We start from the raw sequence: 20,199 nt of genomic DNA on the forward strand, positions 1-20,199 counted from the left end.
GCTCTCAGGCAAATATGACAACGTGTGTGTGTGTGTGTGTGTATATATATATAAATATATATATAAAATCTTATAAAAAAAAGTCCAATAATGATTAGCATAACTGATGTATTTCAGAAAAGAGAATGGTCATAACAGTCATAACATAGATATGTCTGATTTTTTTGCTTTAATTTTTACCTCTTTAACTATTTTTTCTTTTTATTTAAAAAAAGTTTAAAGAACATTTAACTCAAAACTTATCCTTCTAACAGATTTTTTCTTTTTGTACTGAGGATTTAACCAGGGACACTTAGCCACTGAGCTATATCCCCAGCCCTTTTTATTTCGAGACAGAGTATTGCTAAGTTGCTTAGGGCCTTGCTTTTGAATTCCTGGCAGCAGTGCACAAGACTTACATTTTCTCCACATCCTAGACAATACTTGTTGACTTGAAAAAAATTTAACCATCCTAATAGTTGGGGTAACACTTCATTATGATTTTGATTGGTATTTCTTTGATGAGTAGCAATGTTGAGTATCTTTCCATATATCTGTTGGCCAGTCACATGTTTAGCCTTTTTGGAGAAAAGTCAATTGAAGTATTTAGCCCATTTAAAGATCAGGTTATGAGGTTTTTGCCATTGAGTTGTAGCAGCACATCATATATTTTGAAGGTAAACTCTTTATATGTATAACTGATAAAATACAATATATGTAATTGACAAATAGTTTCTCCCATTGCATAAACTGTCTTTTTGTTCTGCTGATCATTCTCTTCACTGTGCAGAGAATTTTAGATTGATGTAGTCCCACTTGTCTATTTTTGCTTTTGTTGTCTGAGATATGTGTGTTATATACATGAAACCATTGCCTAGACTGATGTCATCAAATTTTTCTTCATTTCTTCTAAGATTTATCCAATTTTCAAGTCTTATGTCTTTAATTCCTTTTCAGTTTTTTTTGATATATGGTATAAAAGCGTTAAATTTCATTCTCCTTTGTGATATTAAATTTTCTCAATATCATTTGTTAAAGAAACAGTCTTTTCCCCATTGTGTTCTTGTTGCCTTTGTTGAAGATTGGTGTTTAGTATATTTTGAGGTTTTCTATTCTGTCCCATTGGTTTATGTCTGTCTTTATACCAGTACTGTACTATTTAATTATTGCAGCTTTTTGATATATATTGAAATCAGGAAGTGTGGTGCCTCCAGTTTTGTTCTTCTTTTTTGAAATTGTTTTAGCTATTTAGTCTTAGGTGATTTGATATGAATTTTGGAATTGCTTTTCTCTCTTTCTGTAAAACAATGCCACTGTGATTTTGAAAGGGACTGCACTGAATATATAGATCACTTTGGGTATCATGGAGATTTTAACAATGTTCGTCAAGGTCATGATCATGGAATATCTTCCATTTATTTGTGTCTTCTTTAATTTATTTCACTGATGCTTTATAATTTTCAGTGTACAAGATCTTCACTTTTTTAGTTAAGTTTGTTCCTAAATATTTTATTCTTTTTAGTGCTATCATAAAAGAAATTATTATCTTAATTTCCTTTTAAGATAGTATGCTATCAGTGTATAGGAATACAACTGATTTTGGATTGTTGATTTTTTTCTTTAATCCTGAAACTTTACTGAATTTGTTTATTAGTTCTAGTTTTTGTGTTATTTTTTGTTTGTTTTTTCTTTGTGAAGTCTTTAGGAGTTTCTATATATAAGAGCAGATCATTTCCAACAGGGACAATTTTACTTCTTGCTTTCTTACTTGGGTACATTCATTTCTTTTCTTGCCCAATTACTCTGGCTAGGCCTTCTAGTACTATGTTGAATAGAAGGGTTGAGAGCGAGCAACCTTGTCTTCTTTCTGATTTTAGTAGAAGAGCTTTTAGTTATTCACTATTGAATATGATCATAGCTATGAACTTTTTATATATATATATTGAGGTAACTTGCCTCTATTCACAGTTAATTGAGAGTTTTTGTCACGAAAGGGTGCTGAACTGTACTGACTGCTTTTTCTGACTCTATTAAGATGATTATGTGATTTTTATCCTTTATTCTGTTATGGTGGTATAAGAATCAATTAATTTGCATATTTTCAATCATCTGTGCATCACAGGAACAAATTCCATTTGATCATGTTCTATTAACCTTTTAATGTGCTATTGAATTCAAGTTGCTATTATTTTCTAGAGGATTTTTTGCATCTGTGTTCATTATAGATATTGACCTGCAGTGTTCTTTTGCTGTGTCTTTATTTGACATCCAAGTAATGCTGGCCTTTTGAATTGAGTTTGAAAGTCTTCCCTCCTCTTCAGTTTTTGGATAAGTTTAAGAAGGATTGGGATTTTTTATTTAAATGCTTGGTTGATTTCACCAGTGAAACCATCTGGCCCTGGCCTTTTCTTGTTTGGGAGTTTTATTGTGTGTGTTTATTACTTAATCACCAGCAAAATTTCATGTCTATTTTAATACTGTAAATAATGACATATTCCAAAGAAATAATAAATTATTATCTTAGTAACTTCAGAATTTTAAATAATGTACATTACCAAATTTGTATTCAGAGTATAAAATTTTATAAAATAAATTTTATTGAAATATTTTTATAGAAGAGAGGGAGTTCTACAGATATAGTTAGTTGGTTTTAAAAAAAAATTTTACACTTCTTTGTATGTAACAATTCTGAGAAGTAGACAGAACAGGTGTTATTTTCCCTGATTGACAGGTTGTGTGATTTGCCTAAGGTCATGTGGCTACTTAAGATTTTTAAGGATTAAAAGATTATAGGATTATATAAAGATACCTAAGGATTATAAACTGATGTTCTGCTCTAGATACTTCTAACTAAATCATATTGCTGTATTATTTTTCTTTCCATGAACTAAAGTCTATGCCAGAAACATCTCCCAATGTATTCATCCATGGTGCTGAGGAAGAAAGTTACTTAGGTTTTCTATTTAATTGTTTTCTTCAGAAAGTCTCAAACTGTTATAAATCTCACATATTTCTCCACATGTGGTATCTCACATATAGGACATTATAGAAAGCACATATAGAAAGCACAGGTGAATAGCCCAATATTACCTGCAGAATATACATGGAATCTTTGACTAGAAAGAAAGGCATGGTTGAAAATGTCTTTAATATTGTGTGGGAATATGCTTATATACGCTAACGAATAGGGCTAATTGTTAATAGATACATAGTCTCTGAGTTTCAAGAGTCAACAAGTTCCTGCACCACTGATGGATAAATATCCACATCCAGAAATGGGGTTAAGAGAGGAGAAAGGAGTAAATATTTAAAAATATCCTTTGGTTGACTTTAATTATTTATTTATTTATTTTCAATGGGCAATTGAATTCAGCACTAACCACTGAGCCACATCCCCTGCCCTTATTTTGAGACAGGTTTTGCTGAGTTGCTTAGGGCTTCGCCAAGATGCTGAGGCTGGCTTTGCATTCAGGATCCTCCTACCTCAGCCTCCCAAGTTGCTGGGATTACTGGCATGTACCATCATGAGTTGAGTTTAAAAGGAGCAGAGACTAAGGAAGCCAACAACGATGGGAGTAAAAGCATATATTCACATGCCACACTTTGGGTCAGGTGAACCAAAATTGGGAAATGCTGTTTTATCAGTGGGCAACAGCTCAGAGAAAGTTCAGGTTGTACTGACAGTGGAAGCATGCAAGCATGTGAGAGCAAAAGGAAAAGGACTTCAGATTTCTGGGAAGGAATCCAACTAGAAACTAACTGAATTCACACAGGGAAGCAAAGACATTGTTCTAAACTGAACTAGGGTTATTTAAATTTTACCAGTAGATGTTAAATGACATATGTTATCATTTTCTTCAGATTATATAAATGTAAGTGATAAATGTTCAGGTGTCATTCCATGAGTTTGGCTCTTAACTTCAGGCAAGATTGTCACTGGCACTCTAGTGTTCCATACTCATCCCTTCTCATAGTTCACTGGTGGTTTTTAAGCCTCCTCAAGTGGCTACTGTAGATTTTAGATGGAAATCTACAATACAGATTCTATACTTCAGATTACCAATTTAAGCTCTATAAATTATTAGCTGTGTGATCTTAGTAAGGTTATCTAAACTTGATGCATCTCAATCTTGATGTAATCTACCATCTAGATTGTAGATTATAGAGTTTGCTCTCCTATGGTTACTCTTTAATCCCTTGGAAATAACTGGATCATTGCTTTTCTCTGTTACCTACAAAATTGGATCACTAGGGTCACTATAGCTATTTAAATTGACTTCGAATTGTCTGATCCTTATGTGGCTATAGCTAAGTTATTCATTTCCAAAGTATATCCTCTGAGCTTAATTTTTTCCTTTGTCTCTACCAAGAATGACACATTTATGACAAAAAGAGAAAGCAACCTCTCTCCTGGTACAACACCAAATATTGCAAATTAATTTCATGGTTTCTGCCACAGGATCTAGGCAATGATGACAATATAGCACTTAGGCCAAGTACCATTATAAATACTTTTAAGATACTAACTAATTTCATTTCCAGATCAACTTTGTAAGATAGTTTAGATAATTTTACTGATCACACAATTAATAACCTATATGGTCAAAATTTGAATCCAGGAATACTCTTTGTGTTTTGCCACAGGTGCTATATTACCTAATACTCCCTAAAAAAAAGAGCTTACATGCTTAACCCAAAATGGCCACAAGCTTTATTATTATGGATCCAGCATTTCTCCCACTGATGTAGGAGAGAAGAAAGTAAATGAATAGCATGATAGCCTCATCCAGTTATAGCTTTCCCTGGATGTCTTGCCTGAAAAGATGTTGAGTAAGGAATAAATATACAGTTATCCAACAGTGAATTAAATTATGGTACACAAACTTGACTCTTTAAACCTGGGACCTACCATGAAAGTTCAGTACTGCATTTTAGCTTCCTGATGTGAAGTTCACTGTGAATGATTCCTCAGAATTTGGCTGCTGCACCCCATATTTCAGGGTCTGCAGTGCTATAGGGCAGGGGGAATAATAAAATTGGAACAGTGCTTTCAATGAACAGTAACAAAACAGGTGCAAAGATTAAGAGGGGCTTCTAACAATTACCAGTGACAGAATGGGTATGTTAGGAATCCATGGCCAGGGAAAATAAGGACTAGGGTTCTTCTTAGGACAAGTAAGGTTTTGATGTCTGAGGTCTCAGGAGTGGAGAAAGGAAAGAGAAAGTTAAAGGTCAAAAGAAAATGCATCTGAAGATGCTAGAATGCCAAAACGTTTTGAGAAATCTAAGCCATCAGGCAACAGTATTGGAGAACACTCTATTGCCAGAAGCCAAGATATGTCAAAGGTGAAAACAGTCAAGAAAACCAAATGGGAAAACTTGCAAACTAGGGCAGTAGTTGAAATCCAAATATTCCTGACTACCCTGCAAGCAGCATTACTCTGCACACTTTCTCATAAAATATTCTGGCTTTAGAGGTCTTATTTATTAAATGACAAATGTTAGACTGAATCTCTAGACACTTCCAGCTTTATCCTTCTATGACTCTATGATTCATAATTTTCTAAAAATTTGGAATGCTCACTTCTCTGAACTTCACAGTACAGTCACTATAAAAGCATTGTTTTTGGCAGGCTGCTAAGCTGAAAGAATTGAATTATTACCAGACAGACTGTATCACCTGGGAATTTTCCCCCAACATCCTACCACAGGAACTCAGTTAATCTCAGGGCCACTGCCTTTGACTTTTCCCAAGAGGCTTTGCAACCTGCCATTCGGTCAACCAACATTTTCTGAATTCCTACAATACGTGTGGGCACTGAGTTAGGCATTTGGGAAAGAAAGATGAATAAAACAGAGTTATGGTTTGAAAGGCAATTGCAGTATAGTGGGAGACAGAGAAATGTACGCCATATGGACAATACCATGACAAAGACATAAACAGGATATTATGGGCAGAGGGGAAAGGAAAACACAAGTGAACTTGAGAATGATGAGAATGGAAAATTTTCAAGTAGAGATTTTTACCTTATATGGTTCTTCAAGCTGAGTCTGTCCTTGGGGGAAAATATTGGGTACAGGATTCAAATCAAAGAAAGCAGCATGAACAGACAGATGAACAGAAGTGAGGAAAAGAATTATGGAAAAGATAATTTTTTTTTTTTTTTTTTTGTATTGGGGATTGAACCCAGGGGCACTTAACCACTGAGCCACATCCCAGGCCCTTTTTATTTTTTATTTTGAGATGGGGTCTCACTAGGTTGCTTCAGGTCTCGTTAAGTTGCAAAGGCTGGCTTTGAACTTGCAATCCTGCCTCAGCTCCCAAGTGTTGTGCACCACCACACCCAGTAAAGATGAACTTGTAATGCATTTGTCTTCCCTGCACCTTTTTCTTCTTTCTTGTCTTATGTTTTGGCATATGTCTTAGCATATGTTTTTCCCTCATTCTAATCATTTGGTGGAACTAGTAAGTATATAACACTGCCACCTTGGGGAGTGGGCATATGATCTAGACACTGCCAATCATAATACCCCATTCCCCCATTCCCCCATTCCCCTGGCCTTAGCAGTTCATCCATAAGAAGGCAATATGACTCAAATCAATCAGATTCTTTCCCTAGATTTTGTTTGTGGTTTGTTTGTTTTTTGGTATTCAGAATTGAAACCAGGAGTGTGATACCACTGAGTCACATCCCCAGACTTTTTACTTTTCATTTTGAGACAAAGTCTTTTCATTTTATTTTATTTTTTCATTTATTGTACACAAATAGGGTTCAATGTTTCATTTCTCTGGTTGTACACAATGTAGAGTTACACCATTTGTGTAATCATACATGTACATAGAGTAATGATGTTTGTCTCATCCCACCATCTTTCCTTCTCCCTTCCTTCTCCCCACTCCTCATTTCCCTCTACACAATCCAGTGTTCCTCCATTCTTCCCTTACCCCCTGCCCCCATTATGTATCAGCATCCACTTATCGGAGAAATCATTTGGCCTTTGGTTTTTTTGGTTTGGCTTATTTCACTTAGCCTGATATTCTTCAACTTCATCCACTTACCAGCAAATGCCATAATTTTATTCTTCTTTAAGGCCGAATAATATTCCATTGTGTATATATACCACATTTTCTTTATCCATTCATCTGTTGAAGGGCATCTAGGTTGGTTCCATAGCTTAGCTATTGTGAACTGAGCAGCGAACACTGATGTGGTTGTATCTCTGTAGTATGCTGATTTTAAGTCCTTTGGGTATAGGCCAAGGAGTGGGATAGCTGGGTCAAATGGTGGTTCCATTCCAAGTTTTCTAAGGAATCTCCACACTGCTTTCCAGAGTGGCTGCACCAATTTGCAATCCAACCAACAATGTATGAGTGTACCTTTTTTTCCACATCCTTGCCAACACCTGTTATTGCCTGTGTTCTTGATAATCACCATTCTAATTGGGGTGAGATGGAATCTTAGGGTAGTTTGGATTTGCATTTCTCTAATTACTAGAGATGTTGAACATTTTTTCATATATCTGTTGATTGCTTGTAGATCTTCTGTGAAGTGTCTGCCCAGTTTCTTAGCCAATTTATTGATTGGTTTATTTATATTCTTGGTGTTAAGTTTTTTGAGTTCTTTATACATCCTGGAGATTAGTGCTCTATCTGAAGTCCATGTGGCAAAGATATTCTCCCACTCTGTAGGCTCTCTCTTCACATTGATTGTTTCCTTTGCTAAGAAAAAGCTTTTTAGTTTGAATACATCCCATTTATTGGTCTGTGGGCGTGCACGGAGATCTGCGCATGCCAGCTGGGCCTGGGCCTTGAGACAAAGTCTTGATAAGTCGTCCAGCCTGGCTTCCAACTTGCAATCCTCCTGCTTCAGCCTTCCAAATCGCTGGGATTTCAGCTGTGAACCACCACGTAGATTCTATCACTTATTAGCTGTGCTCAGATAAGTTACTCTACTTTTCTGTACCTCAGTTTCCTCATTTGTAAAATGGACATCACATCATAGTATTGCTGTGAGGTGGAAGCACTTTGAATGTTTTCTGGAAAACAGTCTTTGTTAAATGTTGTTGATATTATTGTTGTACACACTCTTGTGGTATTTGTTATATGTTAGTGATCATTACAGAATTCTTAAGTTGGGTTGATGTGAGCTTCGAATCACCCCTAGAGCAAGATTTCTCAACGCTGGCACTCTTGAAATTTTGAGCAAGATAATTCTTTCTTGTGGGCAGTTGTCTGCTCATTACAGAATATTCCTGGCTGGTACTCACAGATACCAGTAGCATTGACCCCATTGTGACAACCATAAATATTTCTAGAAATCCTGAAATGTTGCCTTGGGGTCAAAATTGCCTCGAGTTGAGAACCACTATTGCTCTTTTACCTTCCCCCAGGAGAGAGACGATTTGCTATAGGAAAGAATGAAGTCAATATGTTAACAACAATGGAAATGAGAAGGGGAGACGCAGAGATAGTTAATCCTTAGGCAACTACATCTTCAGTTCCAGTCCCTGAAACTTCTAAAACCTTCTGATGCTTGCAACTCATCTTTTGATTTTTCTCCATACTTCTAGTTAAAATTGTTTGTTTTGGTAAATTAGTTTACTTGAGAGTCTATCACTTGCAGCTAGAAGGAATCCAAATATTGGTGCATAGAATTATTACAACAGATATGTATATTCGGTGTCCCCTCTGGAATTTAAACGCTACGAGAGCAGAAACTTTGTCATGTTCCAAGCTCTAGAAGTGACTGGAATGTAAAAGGAAGTAAATGAATATTTATGAATGCATCAGAGAAGAAACTACAAGTAGTTGGATGTCCTTACAACAGAAACTATATGAAAGTGACCCTGTTGTACATTATAGGGTCAGTTAAATAATATTGGAAGTGCCCCTATTGCAATCTTCATTACAGGTATGGTCAAATTAGCACATGAAATACTATAATAAGAACTCCTAGAATTATAGAAAAGTTTATATGGATTTTTTATGCCTCTTTCCTAACGCATATTTGTTCACTGCATGAAATTTAATTTGAGAATTTCTTTCACTGTAACATACTATCTAAAGGACAAGATGTGGGAGATATAATATATAGTTTCCACCTACCTCTTACTGCCAGGGGCTACCGATATTTCCAAAACCACAAAATGAAACAAAAACTTGACATTTACTGAATTATTTTCCTCACTTGTAGCTCATAGATGTGGACTTTAAAAGAAAAGTAGGGTGGGCATGGTGGTGCACACCTGTAATCCCAGCAACTTGGGAGGCTGAGACAGGAGGATCACAAGTTCAAGGCCAGCCTCAGCAAATTAGCAAGACCCTGGGGAACTTAGTGAGACCCTGTCTCAAAAAAAAAAAAAAAAAAAAAAGTTAAAAAGAGCTGGGGTTGTGGCTCAGTGGTTAAGTGCCCCAAAAAAAGAAAGAAAGAAAAGTAGGACAGGATTAGCTCTACCACGTATTGGTAAAGGGCTATAAAGAGTTTAGAGAAAATTCTAAGTGTAGATGTCATTCAGTTATTAGGGTAGTGTATATTTATGATTCCAGCTACTCAGAAGGTTGAGGCAAGAGAATTGCAATTTTGAGGCCAAGTTGGGTAACATAGGTAGACTCTATCTCAAAATAAAATCAGAAAGGGCGGGGATGTAGCTCAGTGATAGAGTGCTTGCCTAGAATGTGCAAGGCTCTTGGTTTAATCCCCAGTACTGAGAAAATGTGTGTGTGTGTGTGTGTGTGTGTGTGTGTATTTATAAAATGTATATATTTTAGATGTCACGTAACTGTGTGAGCAAAGGACCTAAGGAGGGAAAGAGAATGAAGGCAGGGAGATTAATTTGAAAGTTTCCAATCCAGGCGAGAAATGAAACTGGGCAGTAATTACTGGGGAGAGGAGACACAATACAGTATTTATAAGTAAATGATTATTTCAGAGGCAGGAAGTAAAGAAGAAGGAAGAATCAGAGATGCTTTCTAGGTTTCTGTCTTGCATTGTGCATAATAATAGTGGCACCAAATAAAATAGGGAATACAAGAGGAGGTGCAGGGACCTGTGTGCGTTTCTTGATTTTTGGGTGTATTTTGTTTACGCATCACTGTCGACTTACTGTCAGCCTCCTTTGATTGCCGAATTCCATTTTAACACACTGACCTCTCAACTGACTTTCCTGTAGCTATGGAAAACATTTACTTTTCAGTCCTCTTAGAGTTATGTCTACTCATAAATCATTTTGACAATAAACAAAATAAAACAATAGTTTTATTCAACCAGAAAAGGCTATTAAAAAGAACAACATTGAAATAAAGCAATATTGAATTGCAATGACTTCTGGTGATTTATTAACATCATCAACATTATAGTCAACATATATATGAGTGCTAACTCAGTGCTAAGCACTATCCTGGGCCTTCCTTATAGAAACAAAGACTCAGAGAGCATCCCAGCAGAGTGGAAAGTGCTAATTTGTTTTTCCTTCTGATACTGGGAATTGAACCCAGAGGCACTTTATCACTGAGCTACATCCCCAGTCCTTTTTATTCTTTACTTTGAGGCAGGGCCTCACTAAATTGCTGAGGCTGGGCTTGAACTTGCAACCCTCCTGCCTCAGCCCTCCCAGTCACTGGATTATAGGCATACACCACCGTGCTCAGCTGAGAGTGCTGATTTTGAAGTCAGAACTGAAGAGGATTTCTGCATGCACCATCTACTAAGTTTGTGACTTTGGGCTAGTGGTTAGCTTCTAGAGGCCTCATTATTGAGTTAAATACTAATCAGTGCCTAGGAAAGCTTGCAGTAAGATAAAAATCATAAAGAAAGTGATAAGAAGGAAAATGGAAAGGGGAATCTGGCCACTTCCCTCTCTCCAATCTTTAGGAGAGGATCTGAAGAGAATGATCTTGATTGTAATGTGAAAGAATGTACTCAAGAAACATGTGAAGAAATCCACTTGCACAGTGGGCTTGCATACTATCCTACATGTTCCCCTACTTGTAGGCACGGGGCAGCCCTCCATTGTATCCTAGCCCACCACTGTCAAAGAGTAAGTGAGTAATCAAATGTCCAAAATCTTTCCATTGAATCCTCCAAGTTCTTTCTTCGGGGTTGGAAAACACCATGCTGGGGCATTTGCAGTCCTGGGGTTGAACACTCTTTCATTTCCATCTATAAACTGAAGATGCTTGCGTAATACAGAAATCATTAAGTGTCCTCTTAAGTGAGATGATAAATCTAACAGCACAATAGCTGACATATTTTAAGCATGTGCTCGATGTTAGTTGTTGTGGAAACAAAATCATAATTGTGCTCTCAGGAAGCTTATAGTCTATTAAATATGTTTTGTCTTTCTACATGAGCCTCTCACATCCTTTTTATTATCAGTTCAAAGAATGGAACATCATGGCATTGTATTATCACAGAGAAGGCATAATGATCCAACTGTCAATGCTTTATAGTCTTAGAACAGCATTCTGTCAAACTCTTAAGTATAGTCAAATATAACATTTAAAGTCTTTTGAGACTTATTTGAATAATCCAATGAAGAACAGAAAGGAAAACAAAAGCAAACTCTTTTAGATCAATAATAAAAATGTGATATATTACAAACAAGCAGCAAAAACGTTAACTGACATTAAGTGTAGCACCAAAGATATGATGAGTTTCTGCCAGATTGGGTTATAACGAACTTACTGTGTTTTAATGACGCTGGTAACCGAGTATCTTATTAAATTTCACTAGACTCCATCACAGACCATTCTGTTAACATCTTTTATGAACTCAGAATCATGTCAGATATTACGAAAAAGAAACCTTAACTGCTGACTTTACTCCCGTGGCAAGCTAAAGAAGTCACTAGAGTTAATAAACCACATTCTTCTTCATCTTAATATTTTGGTTATAATACAAGAAGAAAAGTGTCAAAAAATAAAAAAACTTGCATTGAAAATACTCTTTGCTGCCATAAAATCAGAAACTAAATTTTGAATAAAGCATATGTTTTAATAAGGTTTTAAGTTAAAGAAGTAAAAATGCTTTGGGCTTAGATTTTTAAAACTCAATGAGTGGGATTTTGCAAAGTCCAAATTTATATATTCTATGCAAACCTGGGTGAACTCTGCAGAATAACAAATGCCAGTAAAACAGATGGCAATGACTCCTGTGTGGGTTTGTCCAAGTGATGCTTTTCAACATTCAGTAATAGATTCTTTGACCATTCACATGGAAGGCCAATGCTTGGCAGTGCCATACAGTTGGCAAATTCTTTCTTTGTTGTCTACTATTCCTGGTTTTGTACCCTTTCCCAGACTTCCAGCTGCCTTTCCATTTATTGACAGTTAGCAATCCTGGCTATGCTGCTGTCCCCACATATTCTCAATTGAGAATAAGCAATCAGCCATTTTCCCAAGAGTATTTTTATTTCATAAGTTGATACCTCAAGAGTCTTTACTGAACACAAAGCATAAATATAAATTGGTTTGAATCTTAGGCAATTTCAATGGAGCATTGGACATGTGTATATCTTCTATTCAGATATTTTATCCACAGTAGGCAATTCAAGATTCTAACTATGCCCAGAATTCACAATATTCCTCTTCACATGCTTTCCCAATCACCATTCAAGGCAGAGCCTCAATCACTTCTCTGTCCCACTCAGGAATGCTTTCTCTAAAGGCCCTTAAATAGGACATTCCCAGTTTGGGTGGAAGAAAAGGAAAGACATGGTATTTGTGACCAGTTAACTCTCAAGCAGACCATTCCATAATTTATAAAGCTATGGACAATCTTATAAGTCAAGATGAAGAAATGGACTGGTCAACGTTATCAGTGCTCCCAAGAGGTGAAGCTAGTGGATTTATTGATAGTATTTTATATAAGTGAGGTAAAAGTCAGGAAGAAAAATGGAGAAAATATTTCATCTATTCTTGATGCATTGTGGGGAAGAGAAGGGGAAGAGAGCAGAGGGACAGGTGGACAGATGTCTGTCCAATCATTCCTCACTCTGTAAAAGTCCTGGAGGGAGAGGTTCATAGGACAAATTGAAGAGAATTAAAAAAGGCAGGATGTTTCTGTCCCACTTCCTACTGATTGGAACTCTGCAAAGAAACCAGGGGTCCTATCAAATTACATAAGCTCTGAGAGTTAGAGATGATCAATGGTCTCCTAAGCATACTAATTTTCTCTTTCTCTAGGGAAATAAGCCTCATGGGTAGGCTTGAAAAGTAGACATCTTCAACAGGGCAAAATTCAAGAGGAATATTAAAGTAATTGTAATCAAGACAGTGTAATTCTGGCATAAAGACAGAAATAGATCAGTGAAGTAGAATAGAGATCTCAGAAGTAAACCCTCACATACATACATTTTTTTTTTTTTTTACAAGATTTCAAGACTATACAATGGGTAAAGGATCTAGTCATTTAGCAAATGACACTGGAAAAAATGGTTCTGGTAAACCTGAATATCCACACTCAAGAGAATGAAGTTGGACCCTTACCTTATAACATTAAAAAATTAACTCAAAGTGGGTGGCACATGTCTATAATCCCAATGATTCAGGAGGCCGAGGCAGGAGGATTGCCAGTTCAAAGTCAGCCTCAGCAACCTAGTGAGACGCTAAGCAACTCAGTGAGACCCTGTCTTTAAATAAATTATAAAGTAGGGCTGGGGATGTGGCTCAGTGTTTAAGTCCCTCTGAGTTCAATCCTTGGTACCCCCCAAAATTAACTCAAAATGGGTTAATAACCTAAATGGAAGAGATAAAAATATGAAACACACTAAAAAGAAAATGAAGGGAAAAAACTTCATGACATTGGACTTGGTCATGATTTCTTGTTGACACCATAAACATAGGCAACAAAAGAAAAGATAAATTGGACTTCAACAAGGTCAAACTTCGGAGCACCAAAGGGCACTCTCAACAGAGTGAAAGGGCAACATGTAGAATGAGAGAAAGTATTTGCAAATCATATATCTGATAAAGATTAATATCCAGGGGAAAAAAAACACTTCTGCAATTCAACAAGAAACAACTCAATCAAAACCTGTTCAGTTAAAGGTACTTCAACTTGTTGAAAGTAAATAGTCTAGGGATGGAGATGTAGCTCAGTGGTAGAGTGCTTGACTAGCATGAGTGAGGCCCTGGGTTCAATCCCCAGCACCACAAAAAAAGGCAGAGAACTTTATTGTATCCCACGGGGGCTCGTGTAATGGGGGGTGAAGGGCACAGTGTCAATAACCATCCAGACACTGGGAGCCAGGTAAGAGTAGGCCAGAGCTGCTGAGTCCTTTATTGCGCAAGCTGCTTCTTCTTTTATTGAGTACCTATCCAATCAGTGCGTCACACCACTCGAGACCACCGATCATTTAGTCTCCTAGAACCACCAATCATTTGAGGGTTTTGTATTTTGCACCAATGGGGATATATTACTCCACAGAACTTAAATAGATTTTTGTCCAAAGAAGATACATATATGGTTAATAAGTGCACAAAAAGATATTTAAAATCACTAATCATTAGGAAAATTCAAGTCAAAAACACACTAAGAGATTATTTCACACCCACCAGGATGGTTAGTTTATTTAAAAAAAAAAAAAAACAAATTGGTAAACATTGGCAAGGATGTGGAGAAGTTGTAGCCCCTGTGCACTATTGATGAGTTGAAAAAATATGTTGTCACTATGAAAAACAGGTAGGGCTATTCCTCAAAAAATTAAACAAAGAATTGCTGTATGATCTAGCAATTCCATGCCTGAATTTATATCTAAAATAATTGAAAGCAGACACTCAAATTGATGTTATATATCCACATTCACAGCAGAATTATTCACAATAGTCAAAAACTGGAAGCAACCCAAGGGTAATTGACAGGTGAGTAGATAAACAAAATATTATATATATATACAATGAAATATTATTCAACCTTAAAATGGGATAAAATTCTGACACATGCTACAATATGAATGAACCTTGAGGACATTATGATTTGTGAAATAAATCGCAAAAGGACAAATGCGGCACAGTTCCTTTTATATGAGGTATCTTGAGTGGCCAAATTCACAGAGACAGAATATAGGTAGAATAGTAATTCCCACCACCTGGGGGAGGAGCAAATGAGAAATGACTCTTTAATAACCACGGAATTTTGGTTTGAGAAGATAAGAAATGTTGTGGAGATAGTGGTAATGGTTCTACAACATGAATATACATAACGTCAGTGAACTGTACACTTAAAATAATTAAAATAATATATTTTATGATGGGTATTTTACCACAATTAAAAAACAGGGACATTAAGCCAGGTATGGTGGTACATGCCTGTAATCCCAGCCTCCTGGAGGCTGGGGCAGGAGGATTGCAAGTTCCAGGTCAGCCTTAGCGTCTTAGCGAGGCCCTAAGCAACTTAGCAAGGCCCTGTCTCAAAATTAAATATAAAAAGGGGCTGGGGATGTGGCTCAGTGGTAAAATATCCCTGGGTTAAATCTTCAGTAAAAACAAACAACAACAACAACAAAAAAAACCAGGGACATTAAAATGAATCAGTTACATGTTTTTAAAATATCATCCTGTTACAAGTGTCTCGTCATCTGCAGCACTTGCTCCTTATGTCACCTATTCATACAGATATTCTCCTTAACTCTCACCAGATGCTGCCTGCCTTCTCAGAGGCCTTCATACAGTACCCCATCACCTCCACTCCATAGCTGAATGTGCATCTATCCTTACATCTTGCTCAGAAGAAGCAGTTTCTCAGAGGAGAAAGAGATTTTCTAAATTTCTAAGGAAAGTTATGATCAGAGAGAAAGGGAAAAAGAAAATTCTACTCCCACGAAACCCAGTGGGATACAGGGATTAGAAAGGGAAGATACAGGAAAGAGGCAGGCAGATGAATCCCTGTTTCTTCTTCCTAGACTGGAGTTTCAGAAAGGAGAGGTGACTAGGTAGATAAGAAGTCATTCCCATGAATCCCTAAGGGGGATTCTGTCTCATCTCTTGCTTGGGATTTTGGAAGATTCTGGAAGGGGAAGTTCATAGAAATTGCCTCCTTAGCTGAGTCTCCCTGAGTTTTCCTGTGCTGTGAAAGATATTCAGAAGTTATAGATTCCTAGAAGAAATGTAGGATACAGCCAAGGGCCCTAATATATGAGAATTGTGGAACAAATAAAGTAGCCCTAAATCCTATGGCCTTGGCTTGTGATACCATTCTTGAGGCCTTATTGTGCCAAACATTGTTCTAAGCGTTTACATATTTGTACTCATTCACATATCACAACATTCTCCTGAATTAGTATCACTATTGTTATTATTTCAACATCTCAAATTTTATACAACTTAATCTTGAACATCACACCTGCACAATACACTCAAAATACAACATTAGTGGAACATCCCATAATACATTTCAGAGATTATGATGGTACACTGCAGAGGTCATAGACATAAAGCTTTACTGCATTCATCTTATAGTTTGGGTCACTAATGTAATTCAGTACCTTTGATTTCATTTCCCACTTCACTGAATAATTGCAAGAATCTTGGCTTTTATATCTCAGTTTCAAGTGGAGATCATATCCTTCAAATAAACTTAAATCCTTCAGTTGGCTGACTGTCATTATCTGTTTCAAAGTAATTTCCCACTGAGGGAATGTCCATTCTTTTTGTAGACTCATCTATGTATTCCCAGGTGCTGGGATACTCAATCCTTTGTAATGTTGCAATTGTGACTGTTCAATCTTTGGCAGGGGGCATAGTTGCAAGATGGCCTTACTGCTTAATGTACATAAAAAAAAGTTTCAGTAGCATAGATCCCTTCCTTCAATTGTTAGAGAACCACAGACGGTCCCTAAAGAGCATTCCCTACAAAAATTTCACGAAATATAAATTACCTGAATGATACTTGGAGAACGGCCAGAGCTATTTCTCATTTCCATGTTCATTCTCAAAGGCTGAACCCATGAAATATAAAATTTCTGCGTAAAGAAACAAAACTGCTTTTCTCACCCCTAGGTGGTTCTAAATAATTACTCTTTGATATGCACTCATCTTCTTTCTCTCATCAATTGCTTATTACACAGATGTTACTCTTGTTTGCCAATCACAGTTCTCTAATTGTGTTCCACTACATACTTTTCATTTGTTTCAGAAAAGCAATGATGTTTACTCAATTGGACATCCCTCTGTCTTGGATCCAACATCATTCCATTCAGCATCTGTGTGGTATTTGATGAATCATGTTTCCTTTCTAAATCTGACCTGCATCCATATACCTTCTTAATCTTTATTATCTCTTCTGCAAAATAAATTAATAGAAACATGTTGATGCTTGGATGTAACTTCTGTTTTGAATTAGCATGTGTGAGATCATCATCCTTAACTAAATTATTACTTTTTAGTTGATTCTAATTCCTTGGAAATAGATTTATATTTGTTTTTTTTTTTTTTTCCCAGAGTATGTGGAAACAAACAAATGACTCTTATGTTGTTGCTTTACACTTCCAGATTTTATCTGTACTCAGTTTGCCTTGAAATATTTTCATATATAAGTGTCTAATGAAGTGACTGCTTCATATCTTTTTGATTCTCTAGAGGGTAGGATCTAAGTTTTAGTCATTCCTTAGAACCCAGCACAGGTCTTTGAATACAGAATGCATTTAATAAAGCTGTAGGTGATTTACAATGAGTGATGCAATTTGGTCAACAACAAAGTAATATCTGTTTCTTAAAACAATCATTATTAGGCAGGCACAGTGGCACACACCTAATCCCAGTGGCTTGGGAGGCCAAGGCAGGTGAATTGTGAGTTCAAAACCAGCCTCAGCAACTTAGCAAGGTCCTAAGCAACTCAGAGACTCTGTCTCTAAATAAAATACAAAGGCTGGGGATGTCGCTCGGTGGTTAAGCATCCCTGCATTCGATCCCTGGTATCAAAAAAAAAAAACCTCACAAAAACAAACAAACAAAAAACAACCATTATTTCCATTCCCTCTCTCCCTTGCTTTCTGCTAACATATTTGGTCAAATTCCAGTAGTTTATCTAGCCCATATTTGTTTTGCGGGACACAGCTCAGATTAAGAGGCCAAGTTATGCACAGGCTTGAGTACAAGGAATCTATGGTTCCCTGTGTTGTTATCATGAATGTGTTATTATAATTGTGGCAGTCATAATCATTGGGTTAACTAATCCTTTTGTAGCCCTTTGCATTCCTACCTATTGAGTAGCAATTACGTGCTCAGAACTTTATATACTACTATCTTCACAGCAGATATAGGAAACTATTATTATGCCATAACAACTTATACAACATTTATTGATACCAAGCTTTGTTTTAAGTGCTTTATAAGCATCTTCTCACTGAATTCTCATGACAACCTTATAAGGTTACTACTATCAATATATTCATTCTACAGATAAGTGAGCTGAATGAAGTTCAGTTCATTCAGTTAGCAACTTGCTTAGCAACTTGCCCAATATCACACAGCAGCTACAAACAGAAGAAATGGGAAAAAATAATGAGCAAAGATATAATAGAATGAAAGTTTAATGAGTTGAATGAAGATTAAAATCTATAAATTGAAAGGACTTATCATCAACAAGAAAAATAGACAATAGATTAAAATCTGTGCCAGTCTACATGAAAGTTCTAAATTTCATCATCAAAAAAATAGTTCTAAAAGAATTCAGCACCCCAGCTCCTGGGTTAGATTACTTTAAAGGAGAAAAATCAGGGTAGGCCTCAGATTTAACCTCCACATCCTCAAATGACAGAAGACAATGTAACCACTGGACATTTATCTGAGCTGATTATGTACCCAACACTAGGCTATATAATATTGCTTGTCTCATTGAATCTTCACTACAAACTTGTGAGTTTGGTTGTTTTTTAAAAATCACTATTTGAAGGTGAGAAAACAAAGTACGGCGTTAAGTAATTTTTCAGATTCATGCAGCCAGGTTAGTTGCAGAATACAAACTTATAGCTACCTGCTTGAATCCAGTACCTAGCTTCTTACCCACTTCAGTGTTCTCTAGAACATTCTTTAACATCTCTGTTCTCAATTGCTTAGAGTTATGCCTTATCTTACTTCTTGCCTGGTCTAACCCAATACATCTATTATGTCCTCATGCCAAAATTTAGGTGTTTGTTTCAACACTTACTCTTTTAGCACATTCCACACCTCATGTCCAAAATGGCTTTAGCTTTAGACTTTAAACCGATTCTTAGTGTTCAGATTCATCCCTGACAGTGATGAGAAGATCATTTATTGCAGCTCATTTATGTGCTCCCTTTATCCCCACATCTACCCTCACTCCTCCACCCTCTGCCCCAGCTAGGCCCTCCAGGCACTACTTCCGGCCTAAAACATTCTGCAACATTCTCCTTAAGAAAAGCTAGATCTGGTGACCAAAGAGAATCTGCACGTTCAATCTATTAAAACACTGCTCTGTGTATTACTTTATTGAATGAATTGTGTTTTTTCCCTCAAATATTTGTCATACTAAAAGTTTCTATTTTGACATAAAATCAATACCAAAATATCAGGACTTTGAGGACAGTGCTGTGAGTTCTTCTAACAGACTGTTTCTCAGGCTTTCAGGAAACAGAGTGGGCTTACAAACAAAACAGTAGTGAGTAGAAATGATTTGTGTTAATACATGTATTCTGTATTTGCAAACATGCCAATTTATAAACCAAATACTTCAATTCATTTCTACAAAATCTAATAACAGCCTACTCTAGGCAAAGCTATATGTATGCCTTCTGAAATTAGCCAACAAACTGCTCCCTAAATAGACCTTAGTTATTCCCTAAAAGCAACATGGTTCCAGAAGAAGATAGACTTGAACAGAATTTTGACTCTTACTTGATTTTATTTTTTTTTCTTTTTCTTTTTCTTTTTTTTTGGGGGGGGGGCGGGAATTGAACTCAGGAGACTTTACCATTGAACCACATCCCCTGCCCTTTTATTTTATTTTATTTTTTATTTTGAGACAAGGCTAACCTTGAACTCACAATCTTCCCGTCTCAGTTTCCCAAGTCACTGGAATTATAGGTGTGAACCACTGTGTCTGGCTTTGACTTTTATTCTTAATATTAATGTGACCTTGGGAAAACACATTAAAGTCTATGATATTTAGGGTCCTGATCAGACAAGACTTGAAAATTTTATTACTTACTTCATGATGTGATTGCACAGATTAAATGAGATAGTACACACCAAGGCATTCAAGA

Source organism: Sciurus vulgaris, assembly GCF_902686455.1.
Source record: "Sciurus vulgaris genome assembly, chromosome: X".
Classification (NCBI taxonomy): Eukaryota; Metazoa; Chordata; class Mammalia; order Rodentia; family Sciuridae; genus Sciurus; species Sciurus vulgaris.